This window comes from Antennarius striatus, chromosome 5 (genome assembly GCF_040054535.1).
Source record: "Antennarius striatus isolate MH-2024 chromosome 5, ASM4005453v1, whole genome shotgun sequence".
In the NCBI taxonomy this organism is placed as follows: Eukaryota; Metazoa; Chordata; class Actinopteri; order Lophiiformes; family Antennariidae; genus Antennarius; species Antennarius striatus.
This window is the reverse complement of record NC_090780.1, coordinates 5,621,533-5,642,763: the sequence shown is the minus strand read 5'-3', so window position 1 is coordinate 5,642,763 and position 21,231 is coordinate 5,621,533. Positions and strand designations below refer to the sequence as shown.

General features: G+C 43.6%; 1 long non-coding RNA gene across 1 annotated transcript; it reads left to right on the top strand.

The window, feature by feature from the left end:
• The first annotated feature begins 1,154 nt into the window (after positions 1 to 1,154).
• LOC137595731 (uncharacterized) lies at positions 1,155 to 14,767 on the top strand. The gene is made up of 3 exons (XR_011035454.1): positions 1,155 to 1,603; positions 6,211 to 6,387; positions 11,798 to 14,767. It is a non-coding gene; the product is annotated as an uncharacterized lncRNA (long non-coding RNA).
• Positions 14,768 to 21,231: the final 6,464 nt, after the last annotated feature.

Genomic DNA, 21,231 nt, shown 5'->3' with positions numbered 1-21,231 from the left:
TTTTCATTATTTTGCTGGCTGCATTAACTATTTGGTTTTAATCATACAATAACCTGTTCTATCACTCTGTCTCAGTAAATTTCCACACACTTGAACTAATCTAATTTGACACACACACACACACACACACACACACACACACACACACACACACACACACACACACACACACACACACACACAGGTTTGTTTACAGGGTGAAACCGGAAACGGAAACTACACCGAGAAGAAGCGGCCGAAAATCTGTCACGATCTGATTGGACGAGAAGACACCACATCCCCTCATGCATATTCCTAATCTGAATTGTTTAAATTTGACCGGGCCAAGATAGAATTTGCTCTTCTTCAGCTGCGTTTGATGCAGGACCTGTGTTGTACCGGCAGTCAGGGACACTAGGAGAGCCCGGACATCTGTATTAGACTTGTTGTCAGAAATAAATAAAATGGAAGAAATGTAGTTTATTTTTTCTTTCTGTGCGAACCGATACCAAATGACCCTAACCTAACCAAATGACCCTAATTCTAAGGGGCGGCAGTGGCTCAGTGGTAAAGCGGGCGGTAGAGCGGGTCGTCCTATGATTTAAGATCAGCGGTTCGATTCCCGCTCCTGCCCCCCCCAAAAATACCCGGAGGTGAGCTGACAGTGGGAGGTGTCAGCTCATCCCTGGAGCACTGCCGAGGCACCCTTGAGCAAGGTGCCGTCCCCTTTACAAATTGCTCATTTGAGGCGCACCAAGAAGGAGCTGCCTGTCACTCTATCTCCCCTGCATGCCTACAGGCCCCCCTGTGTGTGTGTGTGATACAGGGGCCTGTACTCACAAATATATATGTATGCATGCGTTTGTAATCAGTAGCTAGAGTGTGCGTTCTTAATTTCCCTTCGGGGATCAAACCAGTATGTAAAATTAAAAAAAAATAAAATAAATTAACCCCCGGGACCACTGCTGTACTCAAAAAGACGCTGCACCCTTACATTCATAATGTCATATTCATATTAGAAACTCATTTACTTGATGTCTGTGTATGTTCTCAGTTATCCAGATTATTAGATTAGATTATTATTATTATGGGTGATATGCCCAATTTCTGACGAATCCACGAATGCTTCCTGAGCCGAACGTCACCTCCTACGTCATCGACACGCGCCTCGACAGCGCCCGGAAGCCTCGCGGCAGACGGGCACACTGTGCTAATGGTTGTAGCTTTGACAATGAGCGAGTTGAACTTTAATGGAGCAAAATGGTCTAACTGTGGAGTTGGAGCGTCTGAGTAGATTCTCTGCTGTATGCCTTTGTCCCTAAAGCGTTCACGCGTGGATCAACTCGTCCCGTGAAGCTAACGAAGCTAGCTTAGCCTGCCAATCGGAAACCAACTCCACCCGGAGCACATCAGCGAACACATCGGCACGGATCGAGTCTGGAGGAAGGAGTCAAAATGTGTGACGTCCAAACGCTGAGAGCTTTTGTCCACCAGCGACTCATTGCTGCTGCTGAAGACATCATGGAGCAGTTTGTGAGAACATTAGCAATAAACGAGCAGCTTCGTGGGCCACAGAAGCTCCTGGAGGCTGTTTTCAGTCCTCATGTCCACCGAAAGACAGCAGGTCGGTTCCTGTCGGTTCTGTCCTTGGTTCAGCTTTAGAAATTTCACCCATGTGTTGTTTCATTGTCAGTCATGTGTGGCGGGCTTCGTCTGGTCTGTCCAGACCTTGTCCACAGGACCTGTTAGTGTCCTCCGAGACACTACGGAGATCATTCAGGGACATTAGATGTGCCAGAATGTTATCGGCATATTTGTCTGCCTTGTGTGTTTTAAGCAGACATCACACAGTCGTGGTAACAAAACAGTTGTGTAACTGTTCATGACTCATTTTACTTGATTCACCCGTGCTTAGTGTTTAGCTGAATTTCAGGTTTGTTAATTATTTTTTTCTGAGTTCTTTAAAGTGTTCCAACACTTTGACTGACTGTTAGAAAGTTGTCATGTTAGTGGTTTAAATGTCAGCAGCGTGTGGTGCAAGGCATGACTGCCAGACACTTTCAGAGCGGACAGCTCCCCAGTGCCAGAGATTTTGAGCATTGTCACTGAATTTTGAAGGCCCACCAAATATTAATTTTTTAGGCTACATAAACATTCCACATTTCAACTGAAACTTTAGACTGTCTTCTTTCATAAGAAAAAAAAGTTTGTTTCTAGCATCTTTGTGTGTCTACTTATTGCCCGTAGAACACAGGGTGGTTTCAGCAAAAACGGCTGATTTTGACCAGAAAACGGAGATAATGACTTTTTACTGCAGAGAAGCAAATTCAAGCAAAACTCCATCAAACTTCTGAAAATACTTTTACTTATTGAAACAATGAAAACAACATTAGAAAAATATTTTTTGATGAACAAATGATTTCATAACAATTTTGAAAATTAGACAAAACATAACAAAGAGTACATTCACATTTCACTCTCAAGTGTCAGAACTATTTACAGGTGAGTGTATGTTTAAGGGCGGCACGGTGGCGCAGTGGTTAGCGCTGCTGCCTCACAACACGGCGGACCCGGGTTCGAGTCCCGCTCTGTGCGGAGTTCGCATGCTCTGCCCGTGTCTGCGTGGGCTCTCTCCGGGTTCTCCGGCTTCCTCCCACCTCCAAAAGCATGCGCTTCAGGTTGATTGGCCGGTCCCAAATTGACCGTAGGAGTGAGTGTGTGTGTGAATGATTTGTTTGTTTCTATGTGGCTCCGCGGTGCACTGGCGTCGTGCCCGGAGTGTCCCCCGCCTCACACCCTGAGACTGCCAGGATAGGCACTGGCTACCCCGCGACCTGCGTTAGCGGATTAAGCGGATTTGGAAAATGAATGTATGTATGGGTGAGTGTGTGGGTGTGAGTGTACTCAATAAATTTTTTTTAGTGTGATACGCATTGAAGCATTCTCCTGCATGCAGGGGAATACGACATGCCTTGCACCACATCCTGGTCTCACTCCTTCCACCCCTTCTAACACACACCCGACATTTTCTTTGAGGGATGTGCTTTCTTTGTGGTGGCCCTCAAATGTTCCAGTTTGTGCCTGGACATCAGGCCATCGAGTCTGTCATCTGGGTCTCAGTTTCTGCATGATCGTCCTTGCAGCACGTCCTCGACCTCCATCTCCTCAGCCTCCTCGCCCTCCTCATGTGACACATGCCCCTTTGCAGTCCAGGACCTTACAACACATTTCATGAACTCCAGGTGCGTTTTGTTGATCCCTGGGTTCCTGGACCTGAACAACACATAGGAATTGTACACACAAATCTGGAACAATTAGGTGACAAACTTTTTTGTCCAGTTTTGAGTTTTCCTGATGAAGGGGTAGAACGCAATGTTCTGGTCAAGTTTGTCCACCCCATTCATGCAGGAATTGTACTCCACCACACACTCCGGTTTGAGCTGTGCCACTTTGTCCCATTGACCCTTCTGCCACACCTCCACCCTCTGCATCCTGTTGTTGTGGCAGGTTGTAATCATCCTCACCAAGCGCTTGTCTTGCCAGGCCAAGACCAGTACCCAGCCGTTGTGCCGCACTACCTTCCCCTCCTCACCCAAGTCTGTCTTTGACGGCTCTCTGATAATCTGTGGTTCCCCACGGTTTTCCTCAGAGTTCCAGAGACATTAGGGTTTTTTTTTACATAACTGCTCACACAGTTTGACGGAGTTTTAAAAATTGTCCATGAATATTGTGTACCCCTGCTCGGTCAGGCGGTCAAGGAGGGAAAACCCAATGTCCGGGAGTGTGCTTGACTGGCCAACATAAGGCAACATATAACAATAGCCAGTCCACGAGTCACACAAAATATAAGATTTTATGCCATATTTGACTGGCTTTTGAGGGTTGTAAACCCTGAAGTTCAGGCGGCCACGCCACTGCAACATCCCCTCATCTATACAAATGTTTTCATGGAGCTGATACAGCTCTTTGAATTTACAAATAATAGAATCAAGAACAGGACGCACTTTATAAAGTTTGGTTTATCTCCAGCATCCTGTGAGGCATTGTCATTGAAGTGGAGAAACTTCCTAATCAGTTGGAACCTGTTGCGTGGCATGGTGCTGTTGAAGTATGGATTGGCTTCCAGTGGATCCTCACTCCAGTACATGCTGAGGCTGGGCTTCTTTATGTAGCCGGTGAGGAACGTAATCCCAAAGTATTTTTTTGAGCTCTGGAATTGTCACCGGTTTCCATACCCTCTCTCTGGAGTGTGGCAGAGCTTCTGGATGTGCCTGTATAAACTGCCGTGCATACGGTTTGGTCTGAGAGGCAATGTGACCCAGCAGCTCGTCAGTCAGAAACAGCTCCAGGAAATCAACTAGTTGGTCCGAATCCAGGTCTGCAGCTGCATTCTGGGGACCAGGGGTTGCCACGAATGGGAACTTAGTGGGTTCCCAGCCACCATGACCCCAAACACCAGCATCCACCTCCAGTGATGGACGTCTCCTTGCACCTCTCCCTCTTGCAGATGCACGTCCTCTACTCGTTTCAGGGACTGTAAAATATAGAAATAAATATACAATTTTACACAACATTATATATATATACAGGTAGTCGCCGACTTACGACCTATGCAACTTACGACCGACCGACTTTACGACCACAATGTCCGGGTAGGGCGGGGCATTCCCTCCAGCCACAGTACTCACACTCTGAGGCTCCCGCGCTCTCTTCAGTCCCCACAGCGCACACACGCTGTTCAGTCACACTGTGAGATCAATAGCCCAGCCCACTACTGATGGGCTGGGCTGCTTAGGAGGCTGTGACGGAGAAATGTATGAATGGCGTATGGAAAAACTGTCAAGCGTTACGTGAACTCTTCTGCTGGATTTGAAAGTGACGAAGAACTTGATCAGATTCGGGAGAAAATAGTGAAACTGGCAAAAAACCTCTCCTTGGAGAACTCACAAATGATCGCGCTGTAAGAAGAACTGATCGCGCTGGAAGAAGAAAGAGTGGAAGAAGAAGAAGAGAGAAGAGAAGCAGAGAAAGAAGAGGAGGAAACAGAAAAAGTGTTCACCACCAAAGGCTTGTCAGAAGGCTTTTCCCTGTTAAATAAACTCCGTGCACACTTTGAAGAAATGGACATAGAACATAGAAACATTTGCGAGGATTGAACGGATGGCAAACGACGCTTTCCGTCCATATCGTGAAATTTATGAGGAGAAAAAGAAACAAACAAATCAGACAAAGCTCACAATGATTATGAAAAGATCGTCTCCCGCTCCCACCAACCCACACGCTGCCCCAGCTGACGATCCGGACGACCCCCAGCCAAGAACCAGCGCTGCTGTATTTAATTTTTACTTAAGAGTCGATTTACGACCAAGTCGAGTTACGACCGATCTGTCGGTCCCAATCGCGGTCGTAAGTCGGCGACTACCTGTATATATATATATATATATATATATATATATATATATATATACACACACACACATGCCTGAAATATGTACCATTTTACACAAAAGAGTAATACATTCATAGATGGGGAACAACTTATGCGAGATAGAGGGCCGACACTTTTTTTTTACATCATGCAACAATGTAGCAAAATAGTTACCTTTGCTCCTCAGATCCTCCGTGGGCTCCCGCGGATCTGGGGAGGACTCCCTGCTGCTTTCTGATGGTAGCCAGACAGGTGAAAAATCCGGGTCCGTGTCTGAGTCAGAACTGACGCCGGAAAGACGCGGCAGAGAAGTTTCCGCACCGGCGCTCTCACACGGGAAGCCGCCGAAGTGCAGGGGGCCCCCGCTACAACCCGGGACGTTTTCCTCGCCTTCGTTCCGGTTTTTAACCTCTTTGGATTCACCTCCTGCACCCACCCGCTCCTTACTGCTCACTCTCGTTTTCATAGCAGCTACACTGCCAGACAAGCTCTGTGCCAGTGTTAGCTGCTTGAATTTACCTCCTCCACATGCTTTCGCCTTGCGCTTCGCCATTTTGCTCTCCACTACTGCCCCAACACCTACGCTTCTTCTTCGCGTGATCTGGTGATCTAAGGTGTGAAACACTGCCCCCGACCGAAACAAATAGAATACAAGGCTGAAAATCACACAGAATGTGATCTAATGTTCCCTATAAAAAAAGCCTAAGACGAGATATCGTCTTTGGCACTCAATGTGTGTATTCTATAAGAAGAGATATTTCGTCCTTGGCACTCAATGAGTATGTTTATTTCATGATTCACAGATGTCCAGCTGCTGATGGTGACTGAAGAAGAGGTTGACCCTGAGCAGCAGGGTTTAGGGTCCCATCTGGACCAGGAAGACTCCCCAGAACCTCCACACATCAAAGAAGAACATGAGGAAGTCCAGACCAATCAGCAAGGAGAGCTCCTGAAGGTCAAGGATCAACCGTTACCACAAGGTGAAATGAAAGTGAATTAAATGTGATTGGAGAAGAAAAAAATTGTTGACTGAGAGAAACAAGGTGAAGTTAAGAGAGGAATGAAATGCGGGTGTCTTTTATACTGACCAGGAATAATAGTGACTAAAATTTTCACTGTCATCTCAAACGCTGAACAGGCATCAGGATATTTGGAACGTCCACTCTCCCGCTCGTCCTCTGACCTTGAAGCAAAAGCTTTCTGTGTGATAGTTTGTCTGTGGGAAATGGTCAAGGTCTTCCTTAAGGGGTGTCAAACCCAAATACACGGTGAGACAAAATTTAAAACATTGGTAAAAGTGGAGGGACGGACTGTTCCAGTGTTTAGTGAGACCTTGCAAATGACCTTTTTGCAAGAACTGAAGCTGAGCAAAGCCTGCCACATCACAACATTTACAATCAACTAAATTTAAAATCAGGTGTATCCACTTCTTATCTGGAGCTTTCAATAGTCATTTTTGATAAGAACATTTGCAGGCCAACATAAGTGGTCCCTCTTTTTGAAAAGAGGGACCACCGCCCTGGTCTGCAATCCAACTGCAATCCAATCCCGACTGCCATGCGAAGTTACAGAGGCATGTCAGCCATGACAGTTCCTGCACATCCAGAGACTTGAGGTACTCGGGGTGAATGTGATCCTCCATGCGGAGGTTTGGTGGAGGTTTCCACCTCAGCTGCAAATGGATTCACAAGCAGTTCACCCCTGTTGTTTTTTTTTTTTGGTCTTTAAAGTGGGAAAATCGTCGTGTGAAGTTGTCACCAAATACAGTAATCCCTCGTTGCTCGTGCTTAATGCGTTCCAGGACCACCCGCAAAAACAAATTTCCGCGATATAACGACAAACTATTTTATTATTTACGGTAATGTGAACATTTATGAAGCCTCCCCATACTAATATTAACCCTTAAACCCAGACGTATTTTGGCTGTTTTTTGGTACATCTGTTATTTGTCTCTGTATACCACATTAAAAATGATTTAACATACCCATGCTTTGTATGTTTATCTTCAGCACAACTACAGCTATATGAAGAGATAGTTATTATTTTGCTATAACTTATGATATTGACATATTGGGGCAAAATACACACAGTCAAATAGGAAAATGGAAAAATTGTATTTTATTGCACATAAAAACCAAAGACATGCTCATCGAATTGATTTCGAACTCCAAAAAGGTTGCCATAGGCTTATAACACACACGCATACACACACACACACACACACACACACACACACACACACACACACACACACACACACACACACACACATATATATATATTGTACAGTATATTTGTCACTCTTCAAAGGAGTTTTTTGGGCCAAAATTGACAGACAAGTTCAAAAATGGAACAAATTGTATTTTATTGCACATAAAAACCAAAAACATGCTCATCAATTTGATTGTAAACTCAAAGTTTGCCATAGGCTTCTAACATAACTATACAGTTTGTGTCACTTGTGCCACTCTTCAGAGGAGTTTTTCAAAATAAGACACAGTGCCACGTAAAATGCACGAATCGCACGAGACATGTGTGCATCACGTGACAAAATGCACGAATCATGGTACATGTTTGTATCACGTGACAAAATGCATGAATCGCGAGACATGTTCAAATCACGTGAATACATGCATCACTGCTTGTACTATGGCGACTGCATGGACAGAAATGCGGCGCCTTTCATCTGGTTATACCAATAAAAGAAGCCATTTGAACCACTTGTCTTAGATCAAATGTAAACAATCATATCTCCGGTTTTCTGGGGTTAATTGGCTCCAAATAAAAACCGGAGGCAGTTTCACATCTATACTGTTGCGTAAACATGTGCACAGCAATCCACGTGACAGACTTTATTTGTTAAGCATGGTTTAAAAACGCCATGTGATCTGATCATGGGGTGTGATAATAGGGCTATGAGGGTTAAACCACCTTATATCTGTACTGCCTTTTCCCAGACTTATACTGTAGACTGTTTAAAGAACTTTCCGTGAGTCTCGGAACGCATCGCACTTCCGGATGCTATCAGCCAATAGCATGCGCACATGGTATCACATGACTACCTACTAAAAATCCGTGATGTAGTGATAACGTGCATCTTGAAGCGTGAACAAGTGTGGGATTACTGTGTACTGAGTTTTTTCCCAAAGTTTGTTTTTGGGAATGCAGAGATCAAGACCTGCTCTTTCATCGTTTGGCAGCACAAAAAAGTTTTTTTGCGCAACCTTTGATTCCCACAGTCATAGAGTGGTTTTCAAAGCCTCCACTGCAGCATCCATGTCTGTGATGACGCCCTTGCAGGTGTCTCTTGTCACACAGAAAAGCCACTCCGCACAGCAACATTTCATCTCGGAGGTCTGTTGGGTCTTTCCGTTTGCTGTCTTTGAACCAGCTGATGTCCTCAACTCAAAGCATCTGTTCAATACATTTCCTTGGCTCAGGCACCATACCTTTGTTTGACATGGAAGTCCTGTTCTGAGTTCACGCCCTCTAGAAAAGACTCAAACTGCTGGTGATTTAACATTTTGTCTCGTATGAAATGAACTGCGCGTATTGTGGTGCTCATTTCGTGTTCCGCTCTCAAGGTCTTTCAAAGCAATGATTCTTGGTGTGTGATGCAGTGATACACTCACGCCACCAGGACAATTTTCTTCCCCCATCTTTTCCCGGACTCTCCCCACTAATCCAATCTTTTGACTGCACATCGTAGACACTCCATCTGTTGTCAGATGTTTATTGTAAGGCAGTCCTAAGTCATGGACACACCTGGATACCTCTTCAAACGTATCTTTCCACATAGCTGTGCCATGCATTGATTGTAATCCCAAAAGTTCTTCTGTTTTGCTCAGACTTGAGTCCATCCTACGGATAAAAATTGACAACTGGTGAGTATCAGAAGTGTCAGTGCACTCATCCGCAGCTAGGGGAGTATGCGATGAACTGTTTTCTCTTCCTGCCAGCTCTTACTGTAGATCCGTGGACTGCTGATTTACACAGTCAGCAATGGTGTTTGCTTAGGCTCACATTTGAAATTCTTGCCTTTTATCCAGGCACACCACATCATACACTTTTGTCTTATCACACACTGTAGTTGGAGATAAATTCTCTTTGGACCTCTGCTGCCACAATAAAATTTGCCTTTACGGCAGCCTCACTTTGGGCTTGGGCTTTTGTGAATATGGCCTGCTGTTCTACTCAGCTCTTCTACCCTCTCATGTCTCTTTTCCTCAGTGTCAGGAATCTCCATGGACTATGATGTTTGCAGATGACATTGTGATCTGTAGTGAGAGCAGAGAACAGGTGGAGGAAAAGCTAGAGAGGTGGAGGTTTGTCCTGGAAAGGAGAGGAATGAAGCTTAGCCGCAGTAGGCTAGAGTACATGTGTGTGAATGAGAGGGACCCAAGTGGGAAGAGTGAGGTTACAGGGAGAAGAGATCAAGAAGGTGGAAGATTTTATTTACTTAGGGTCAACAGTCCAGAGCAACGGAGAGTGTGGAAAAGAGGTGAAGAGGCGTGTACTGGCAAGATGGTACGGGTGGAGGAAAGTGTCAGGTGTGATGTGTGATGGAAGAGTTTCAGCTTAAATGAAAGGAAAGGTGTACAAAACTGTGGTGAGACCAGCGATGTTGTTTGGTCTAGAGACAGTGTGGAAAAGGCAGGAGACAGAGCTGGAGGTAGCAGAGATGAAGATGCTGAGGTTGTCTTTAAGAGTGACCAGGATGGATAGGATCAGGAATGAGTACATCAAAACATAATGGTGATTTCCAGATTGGAAATGTAAATGAATAGATGAATTGTGAATATTACTGTTGAATGGAAGTGCATTTTTTCCCAATATTGCGGGAAAAGGTAGCATCAATTTCTTTATTTTAAGTACAGCATTTTCTGCACGATAAGGTGCACTGGATTATAAGGCACACCTTTAATGAATTGTTTATTCTATAATTTATTTCATATATAAGGCACACCAGATTATAAAGCGCATATAACAAAAAAATTAAAATAGATTAAAAAAAACTAGCGGCTGTAGTTGCGGTATCCGTCCAGTTGATGGAGCATTCATGACTGTGAGTACCTTGAATCAACTGTGAATTGTCCCTATCGTTATGTCAACGAGGCCATTCTGAGCCTCATCAAGAAAACCTCATCACTTGATCACTTTACCATTTTAGAAAGAAGTCATCACTTATGGGTTTTTTCCTTAGCTGCTGAGATTTACTGATAAAAGTACTACAAAATACTGGCGTACAAAATTATCTAAAAACATAGTCAAATTAGATTTATTTCTATAGCGCCAAATCTTAGGGCCCTTCCATGTATTAAAGAAACACTACAAAGGTAATACAGCAATAAGGTGGTTTAATATCAGTAAGGGGAGGGTTCATAAACGTTTGAATTACCGTAAATAATAAAATAAATATTTTGACGCCATATCACGAAATTTCATTTTTCGCAGGTGGTCTAGGAATGCATTAATCGCGAGTAACAAGCCATTACTGTATTACACTGTTAAATTTTTATGCCTTCATGTCATTGACCTTTTATCATGGAACACTGCGTGCCGAACATAGTGATGTTCGATGTTAATTACTGGAAGAGTTAAATAATACATAAATGGAACATTCAAGCAAAAGGTTGGCGTGTGGGACTTTTACTTAAGGAAGCGTATCAACGCATCCATCACTCAAGTGGTTTCAAGCATAGCTTAGCCTCTACAGTAACCTATAGCTAGAATGTATTTTTTTGACCACAAGCAAGAGACGTCTTTTTGGAAACTTAACAAGAAAAAATATTGAAGAGAAACAGTGACTGAATGTATTCTTAAAATAGAAAGTTACCTTTCCACTAAACATGTTGGGTTATTTTAAGTGTTTGTTGATTTTCTTGTTAATAATTTTACTTTAAGTGGTTCGATATTGACAAGCTGGGTGAGGCGGGTTGCAGATGTTTCTGTTGATCACAAAGACTATTTTGCATCTTAGTGTCACCCAATCATCGTCTGTATAGGATGTATATTTTTTATTGAAAGAGTAAAAAAAACCTCTCACACACAACTGCAGCAATGGCTTCATGCTTACGTTTACACTGTGGGTGCCATTGATGATGTTGACATGCTGTTGGAGCTCTGTTCTTGTTCTTGTATTCTTCGTAAGTCAGTTGTAAGTTGTTTATTTTAATTATTTAGTAACATCCAAATTCAGTTCTGTAGCTTTTAGCAGAATAAAATCAGGATAAACTTTCGGAAGCCCTTTGCAGAAATTACATTCAAAATTCAGATTTTTGTCTATGTAAGACACAAATTTATCAGTCTGAGTATTTTATAACTGTTAGGAACTTATTCCTCAGAGCAATGACTACCAAGTATAAATGAATATATTTCTTTGTTGTTTAGATGTCCTGTTGCTGTTGGTGACAAAAGAAAAGGTTGACCCTGAGCAGCAGGATTTAAGGTCCATTCGAGAGCTTGACGACCCCCCAGAGCCTCCACACATCAAAGAGGAAGAGGAGAAAGTCCAGACCAATCAGAAGAACAAGCAGCTGCAAGGGCTGAAGGAGGAGGAGGGTGTCACAGAGTTAACATTCTCTTTAGTCCCTATGAAAAGTGAAGATGATGAAGAGATACCTCAGTCCTCACTGCATCTCAATGAAGAGGTGAAAACAGAGGATGGTGGAGAAGAGTGTGGAAAACCAGAACCAAACGGTTACATTCAGAGAGATGGACATTTACAACCAGATGAATACCAGATATTACACTCTTCTGAACCAGAGGATGGAAACAACTATGACCCAGAAGAGACCAGTGAACGTCAATCAGACTCAAACCAGTTGAGGAACAACCAAGAACCTGAATGTAATCTTGGAACCACACAAGTTGGCTCCTCTGAATGTGGTTCAAGCTTTGGTGATAAGAAATGTCTGCAGCAACACAGTGGAATTCAGACAGAAGAGACATTTAGCTGTTCAGTTTGTAAAGTGAGTGTTCCACTCAGATCACATTTTTATAGGGTTATGAGAACCCATAGAGATGAGAAATCTTTCACTTGTCCAATCTGTAGTAAAGTATTTAGATATGGTGGACATCTAAAACGACACATAAGAAGCCACACAGGGGAGAAACCCTTTAATTGTTTAGTGTGTGGTAAACGTTTTAGTCATGGTGGAAACCTGAGTCAACACACAAAAACCCACACAGGAGAGAAACCCTTCATTTGTTCAGTCTGTGGTAAAGGATTCTCGAGGGATGGAAGTCTAACTCGACATATGAGAATCCATACAGGAGAGAAACTCTTCACTTGTTCAGTGTGCAGTAAAAGATTTAGTCAAGTTGGAAGTCTAAAAAGACATATGACAATCCACACAGGAGAGAAATCCTTCAGCTGCTCACTGTGACAAAGTATTTAATCATGGTGGAACACTAAGACAACACCTGACAACCCCCACAGAAGCGAAACCCTTCACTTCTTCAGTGTGAAATAAAGGATTTGGTAAAAGCTGACATCTAGACAACAGCTGAAGAGCATACTTGAGAGAAACCCTTCAGTTGAAGTTAACCAGATATACTTTATTGATCCCAAACTAGGAAATTCACTTTGTGTTTGTAATAATAGCTTTACTAAGGTTCAGTTGTTCGTTTGAATAAATATTGTTAGCCTTATAGCTTAATTGCTTAAGTCACTTTCTTGCTTAATTGTGATATCTACCTGCCTTGACTCTAATACTAACACACTAGTGCATCACCCTGCCTTGCTGCCTGTGTCCTCAGCCTAAACGAACGCTAGAGTGTTATTTATGGGGTTAGGGTTCATGTTAGGGTTACAATCCAGGAATTGTCATCTTGGAATATGCGGTTGCCATCGTGGAAGAAACATCCTTTGATGGAATAACCCAGTCATTCAGCATATTCAGGTAGTCAGCTGACCTCATTCAGTTAATTAGCTGACCACTATGTATATGTAGAGACCTGAAAAAAATGTGCTTTTCATAATGGGACCCCTTTAAGACAGGACTAAGTACAAAAGTACAAATATTTACAATATATACCAAATCTAATCAATATAGCTTGAGTAGAAGTCCAACAATGTCATTGATGATGCACAGGCAAATCTGCAGATACTCAGCTAATATGACGATGTCTTAGGTACAGCCATCGCTAGAAGTTGTCATCTGCATCCTTCAGTGTTTTATAGTCTTCAGGCATAATGTGTATATGTAGAGGTGCTCTTGTTAAGGCTATAAGCCAATGGAATGTTATTAGGCGGAGATACGAAGTACAATAAAAAGAACAGTAAATCAAAAGACAAACTGACCTTATGCAGACACACCTTCAAAATAAGTTGCTTAATAGGTCATCTTTAAGCAATTTCCCCTTCAGTGTGTATTAAAGGATTCTGATTATGGATGCACAGTTTTTTAGCACTAAAGTCCGTGACTCATTATTTTTTTCTCAGTGATGAACAAAATTGACTTAAATAGCTCAACAAGTAGTTGTAGTTTGGGAGAAACTCTGGTGGCGAGAGGATTCCTTAAGACAGAACACAGTACAAGGGTACAAATATTTGTCAACTCAGATCCTACACAAGTTGAGTATCAAGTCTAACAGTATCATTGATGATACAAACAAACAATTCAGCAAAGATCTCTGGAACAGACATCACTGGAACCCTTTTTCCCCGTCCCCATAGATTTTTGTAGTCCTCAAATCTAATGTGTGTCTGTGTGCTTCTGTGGCCTTAAGCCAATGGAATGTTCTGGGCTGGAGTGGAGATGACGAGGAAGACACTCAGGAGTCAGACTGGCCTTATACAGACACAAACAGAATAAGTTCCTTAATGGGTCATGTTACACAATGCTTATGTAAGATAAATAGATAAATAAATAGATAAGGATAGCAACATGAGCTACATTGAAGCTCATGTTGACCGAGAGATCAGTCAATATCTGTGTGTGTGTGTGCGAGAGTGGGGCAGCGACAGGCAGCTCTGCTCTGGCTGCAGTGTCTGTAGGGAGGGGCGGGCGCTGTGTGTGACTGGCCAATCACAGAGCGTGAAATTTACAAGCACAAGTATTGACAAGTTGTACTCGTATCGTCCTTGTACTCGTCAAAAATGCATTATCCAAACCGGATACTCGTCTGAAACGATTTCCCGGCTCAACCCTAGTGAATATACTTAAGTAAATATGAAATTATGTAAGCTGTTACAAAATTCTTGTTCTGGCATTTGCACTGATTGTAGTTTTCAATATTGCTGTTTTGTAGTTAATGTTGAATAATCACTGGAAAACTGAATTAATGTGCTCCTCACGGACATGAGCCGTGGAGGGATGCCCTGGCGTTGGAATGTAGTTACTGGTTCCGGTTGGACTGTGGTTTCCGGTTCCGGTTCATCCTGTGAATAAAGAACTGAGGCCACCATCTTTGTCCTATAAATGGAATTGTTATTGTAACTGTGTGTATGTGTGTCAGATTAGAGAGAACAGAGACTGCCACATGGGTGTGTGTATGTGTGTGTATATGTGTCAAATTAGATGAGTTGAAGTGTGTGGAAAGTTACGGAGAGTGATAGAAAAGTTTATTGTATGATTAAAACTAAATACTCATGCATCAAGCAAAATAATGAATAGCATGTATATGTTTAAATCTCTTCCGTACGAATCCCTGACCCAGTATCAGGTTGTCTGCAAGTGATTTAGCACTAGGTTCTCCACAAACATGTGGTGCACGTCAGGAGAGGAGCAGCCATCGTCCGGCTGCCCCCCGGGCCTGTCAAGAATGGCCAGCCTGTCAGATGTGGGCCAGGGCTAACCGAAATTTCGCGGCGCTATGGTATTGTTACATCTAGGCGGGATTCTGACTTAGAGGCGTTCAGTCAGAATCCCACTGATGGTAGCTTCACACCATTGGCTCCTCAGCCAAGCATATACACCAAATGTCTGAACCCTCTTCCTCCCGTACTGAGCAGGATTACTATTGCAACAACACATCATCAGTAGGGTAAAAGTAACCTCACGACAGTCTAAACCCAGCTAAAGTTCCCTATTGGTAGGTGAACAATCCAACGCTCGGTGAATTTTCTCCGCCTCACCGGGTAAGTGAAAAAAATATGAGTAGTGGTATTTCCCCGGCGGCAATGCCTCCCACTTTTTCTACACCTCTCATGTCTCTTCACAGTGCCAGACTAGAGTCAAGCCCAATCATCCATCCATTCTCTTCCGCTTATCCGGGGTCGGGTCGCGGGGGCAGCAGCTTAAGCAGGGAAGCCCAGACTTCCCTCTCCCTAGCCACTTCGTCCAGCTCCTCCGGGAGAATCCCAAGGCGTTGCCAGGCCAGCCGGGAGACATAGTCTCTCCAGCGTGTCCTGGGTCGTCCCCGGGGAGTTTTCAAGTTTTATTTGTATAGCGCCTAATCATGGCAACAGACATTTCAAAGTGCTTTAACAGACAGACAGAATCCAACTAAACCCTCCAGAGCAATTATAAGCGACAGTGGCAGGTAAAAACTCCCTCATTAAGGAAGAGACTCCGGGCAGGACCCAGACTCTTTTGGACGTCCATCCGCCTTGACCGTTTGGGTGGAAAAAGAAATCAAATGAAGTTAAGGAAAGGGTAAGACAAAGAGAGACAGAGCGTGGCAGATAGGCCAGATGGCGTCAGTGTCTTTATGGTTATAGTTAGATCATTTGATGCAAGCGCTGAATTGGGGACGGCAAAGTCAACTTACGTTCACCGACTCCTGGGTTGTTGCCTTCCATACATTTTCCCCATCATTTAGTTGGTCAATTCAAGGCACAATTACAGCTGAATGGATGACTGTATGGTGGCACGGAGGAAGAAAGGCAGCAGAACCCCAGCCAATGGTTAGGTGAGGGGTAATACTGGTGGGATGGGAGGAGCAGGTCCACAGCAGGTGGGCGGATGAAGGGTGAACCTGAGAAAACCTGTGAGGACTTGGAGCACAGAGACTCCAGGTAAGATTGGCGACTTGGAAAGAGGTCGGAGAGGGGGAGTAGCAGAGAGGGTCAGAGAGAAGGATAGATAGATATATACTTTAATAATCCCGGAGGAAATTGCACAGGAAGAGAGGAGCTCAATGAGTCTGGAGGTTGAGTCTCCAGCAGTGTAGGTCTATAAGAAAAAGAACTTTGCAGCCTAAGCTGCCTTAATTGTAAAACTTTTGAAAAATAAATGTTTTAAGTTTAGTCTTAGAGTGTCTGCCTCCCGAACTGAGGAAGGGAGGTGGTTCCACAATAGAGGGTCTTGATGGCTAAAGGCCAGGCCATGAAGAGCTTTGTAAGTGAGGAGGAGTATTTTAAAATCTATCCTACCTTTCACAGGAAGCTAGTGCAGAGAAGCCAACACAGGAAAAAGTGGTTTTGTCCTCAAAAGTGATGCTGATGTGGGGTTCAGTTTTTCTTGAAACAGGACAAGTACTGTACAATTCAAATCAAACATCGGTTTAGGAGAAGTCCAACAATATCATCAATGATAAAAACAGTCAAACAAGTTCAACAAACACTTATCCAATTATAACGACATCTCTGGTCACATCACTGCAGCAGGACCTGGAACCCTTCTTCTTCCTTAACTGATCTCTTTATGGTCTTGAGTGGGCGGTTACTGGAAGTCCTGGAAACCGACTATACGTATATCAAACTGACGGTATGTCTAACTGACACTAATGGGTCATTTTTGCAAGACCCGTGATGTAATATGGATCACCCCACCTTCACACCCCCCGAACTGCCCACAGCAATCCAACAACCCAGGTCTCAGGTTCTATGACATGACTATTATTATATTATTTTATTTTAAAAATACCACCACAATTCTATCCAAGGCTATTACGTCACTGGGCAAATCCCTAACTGTTTTTGGGCCGAGCACAATGACCTCAGTTTTACCAGAATTTAGATGCAAACAGTTAGTGGTCATCCAATCTTTAATCTCTTTGATACAAACCTGTAATTTGCCCAAGTAATTGACTTCATCAGGTTTAATCGAGAGATATAATAGCGTATCATTGGCATAACAATGGAAGTTGATGGAGTGTTTCTTTATCAAATTATCTAGAGGAAGCATGTATAAGATAAACAATATTGGACCAAGAACTGAGCCTTGAGAAACTCCATAGCTAACTGTAGTGGACTAGGAGGAGTCGTTATTAACGTTAACAAACTGGGAATGGTCAGTTAAATAGGACTTAAACCACATCAATGTTGATCCCTTGATACCAATTGTTTTGTCCAGTCGTGCAAATAGAATATTGTGGTCAATGTGTCAAAAGCTGCACTAAGGTCCAAGAGAACCAGTTTAGAAACAAGTCCTTTGTCTGAAGCGGTTAGAAAGTCGTTGCTAATCTTGACAAGTGCTGTTTCCATACCATGATGTTCCCTAAAACCTGACCGGAAATTCTCAAATGAACTGTTTTATTTAAGGAAATCACATTACTGATAAGCGAATATTTTTTCCAAGATCTTAGATAAAATGGGAGATTTGATATGGGTCGATGATTACTTAGAACAGCAGGGTCCAGGTTAGGTTTTTTGAGAAGTGGCTTGATTACAGGTACTTTAAACTACCCTGTGGTTAATAACAAGTTATTTATATTAAGGAAGTGGTTGCTAAGTAAAGGTAAGGCTTCTATGATGAGTTTTGTTGGAATTGGATCTGACAGACAGGAGGATGGTTTAGCTGAGGAGATATTTTAATCGGCTGACTGCTCTGTATTGGAGAGAAGACATCCATAGAACCAAAAGATTCAGGAGTCAGCTGTGTGTTTTCCAGATCTAAGGGATCTAAAGAAGGACTAGAGTTGGTCGAGGACAAGATGCCATTAATTGTGTCTCTGATGAGCAGGATCTTATTATTGAAGAAATTCATAAAATCATTGCTGTGGACACTTGATGGAATAGTAGGCTCATATGCACTTCTTTGTCAGTCTGGATACCGTACTGAACAAGAATCTGTGATGTTTTTATTGTCCTAGATTAATGATGAATAATAGGCTGCTCTAGCAGAACAAAGTGAATTTCTGTTTTTATGTAAACCAGCTATCCACGCAGATGCCGCAGTCAAACAAACAACAGGAAATGACGGAAACTCGTAACCACAACAGGAAAAGGCCAGTCCTGAACTCAGTCCTCAACAGGGTCTTCTTTCCCCGCTGGTTCTGCCAAGCCTATTCCTTGGCTGTGGTTTCGCTAGATAGTAGGTAGGAATAGTGGGAATCTCGTTCATCCATTCATGTGTGTCACTAATTAGATTACAAGGAATTTGGCTACCTTAAAAGAGTCATAGTTACTTCTGCCGTTTACCTGCGCTTCATTGAATTTCTTGACTTTAACATTCAGAGCACTGGGCAGAAATCACATCGCGTCAACACGATGGGTACGGCCCGGTGCGAGATTTACACCTCTCCCCCGGATTTTCAAGGGCCGGCGAGAGCTCATCGGACGCCGCTGTAACCACGACGCTTTCCAGGGCACGGGCTCCTCTCGGGGTGAACACATTCCAGGGCGCCCTGCCCTTCAGAGAGAAAAGATAACTCTCCGTGGCGCTCCCAACAGATTCTCCGGGATCGCTTGTGTTACCACACTGGACACCTCTCAGCAGCTGTCTCTGCCTCTCCAGATTTTGAGATCTGAACCTGACTCCCTTTTAAGCAGCAGCGCCACACCCCCGGTCACCATTGCCACGTGGTGAATCAATGGCCACGACCGACAGCCAGCGATCCCCAACCGGTAGCCACCGAAAAATATCTACCACCACAAAATGCCAGCAACCAAGCCCAATATCCCAATAACCCAAGCCCAAGCCGAGCTGCAGGCCCAGGCCAAGCATTCCGTCCCCAGCTATAAGCCCCAGAGGGCCGTGCCCCACCAGAAGTGCCATTTCATGTGGAGTCACCACTACCCTCCCTGTTAATATGGTTCCCCGAAACCTGACGAAGCAATCTCCCTACCCTGTGCTACTGTGCTACCTTGTGTGGAATGTGGTGCATGAAAAGTCTGAAGGGAGGCCCAGCGCTGTCAAGACATCTCCAAAGTGTGTGTGTGTGTGTGTGAGTGAGTGAGTGAGTGAGTGAGTGTGTGTGTGTGTGTGTGTGTGTGTGTGTGTGTGTGTGTGTGTGTGTGTGTGTTGCATTAAAATTGTTGGTCAATATAACCTGCTGGCTATATTGACCAACACCTTTTCTGGTACCTGATGAGTGTCGGCATCAGGCGCCTAAACCCGGCGTTTGATTCATCCCGTGGCGACAGTTCTGCTTACCAAAAGTGGCCCACTAGGTGGTCTGCATTCCTCGCCCAGCTCCAAGCCAGCGAGCCGTGCTTCTTGCCAATTTAAAGTTTGAGAATAGGTTGAGATTGTTTCGGCCCCAAAACCACTGATCATCCGCTTTATCAGATAAAACTGCGAGACTCTGAGTGCCAGCTATCCTGAGAGAAAAAACGGAGGGAACCAGATAGCTCGATTAGTCTTTCACTCTTATATCCAGGTCAAACAACCGATTTGAAAATCAGCACCATTGCAGGAATCCACCTGAGTTTCCTCTGGCATTGCCTTGCCCAGGCATAGTTCTCCATCTTTCGGGTCCTATCGCACGTACTCATGCTCCACCTCCCCGACAGAGTAGACGAAACGTGTCGGTGTTGCACCCGGGGACGGCGGTAAACCTTCCCCAGGATCCCACCCCAGCTAGCGTTGCGCTGGCCACATTCGTCACATGACCTCCAGGAGGGCAGGTGACGTGGCTGATGTAACCCTGTGAGGGTGCAGGACTGCTGGGCAGCCGTATGCCAGGTCCAGTTTCGCAGTGTGCTGTGGGTTAATCACGTGGTCAGGGTTAAATCTAAAACAGTGGTACCTCTACTTACGAAATTAATTGGTTCTGGAAGAAATTTCTTAAGTAGAAAAATTTGTAAGTTGAAACGCGTATTCAATGCAAATGGCCTAATCCTTTCCAAGCCCCCCAAAATTCAGACATAAATGTTTTATAAAGCATTAAAATGCATGAAAACATGTAACAAATACATGTTACAATTAGATTATTACACAATAAATGAGAGTTGTGCATAAAACAAAGAATAAAGAATAAGAATGATGGTCATTTACCTTTTAATTGCTGTCGTCATTGTTTTTTGCCCTCTTTGGTTCATGCGCTACTTGCTTCACCATGCCGAACAGCAGAGTGAATTCCAGTCCTCCTTTTGAACTTCTCGAACCACCTGTGCGATGCCTCAAACTCCCAGTGTTTTATGGCTTCCTTTTGTTTTAATAAGGTGCCGATTGTAGATGCATTATGGCCATAGTCTTTGGCGAGATCAACCAAACGCATCCCTTCTTCACGGTTTTCTATTGTCTCTTGCTTTGTTTGTATGGACAAAACAACTCTTTTCTTCTTCTTTTCCTTTCCTCTTTTCTCCATCACTTTCTCGGGGTCCATAGTGAATACTCTAAAAGTCAATGTATTTACCTGGGGTATATTGTTTGTGTTTTTTTGGTTACATTTTTTCTGAATTTCTATTTATGTTTGTATTCGAAGGTTTTTCACCTCTGTGGCCTAACGACTTTCAAATAAAAGAAAGAAAAAAATTTGATTCCTGGTCATTGACGGAATTCTAGTCTAATCTTCTGAAACAAGTGCCCTTTTAAGTGGGTGAAACTGCAGTTTAAACCCTCACAAGAGTGAGAAGCACTTGACAGTGAAAAACTGTCAGTGAAGACTGGAACCGAGAATCTTGAACAGCAACTAGCAAAGGCCCTGGAGGTCCAGAGGCCTGATAACACTGCACATTTACCCTACCCAGTCCTGCTGGAAAAGAAGATGGC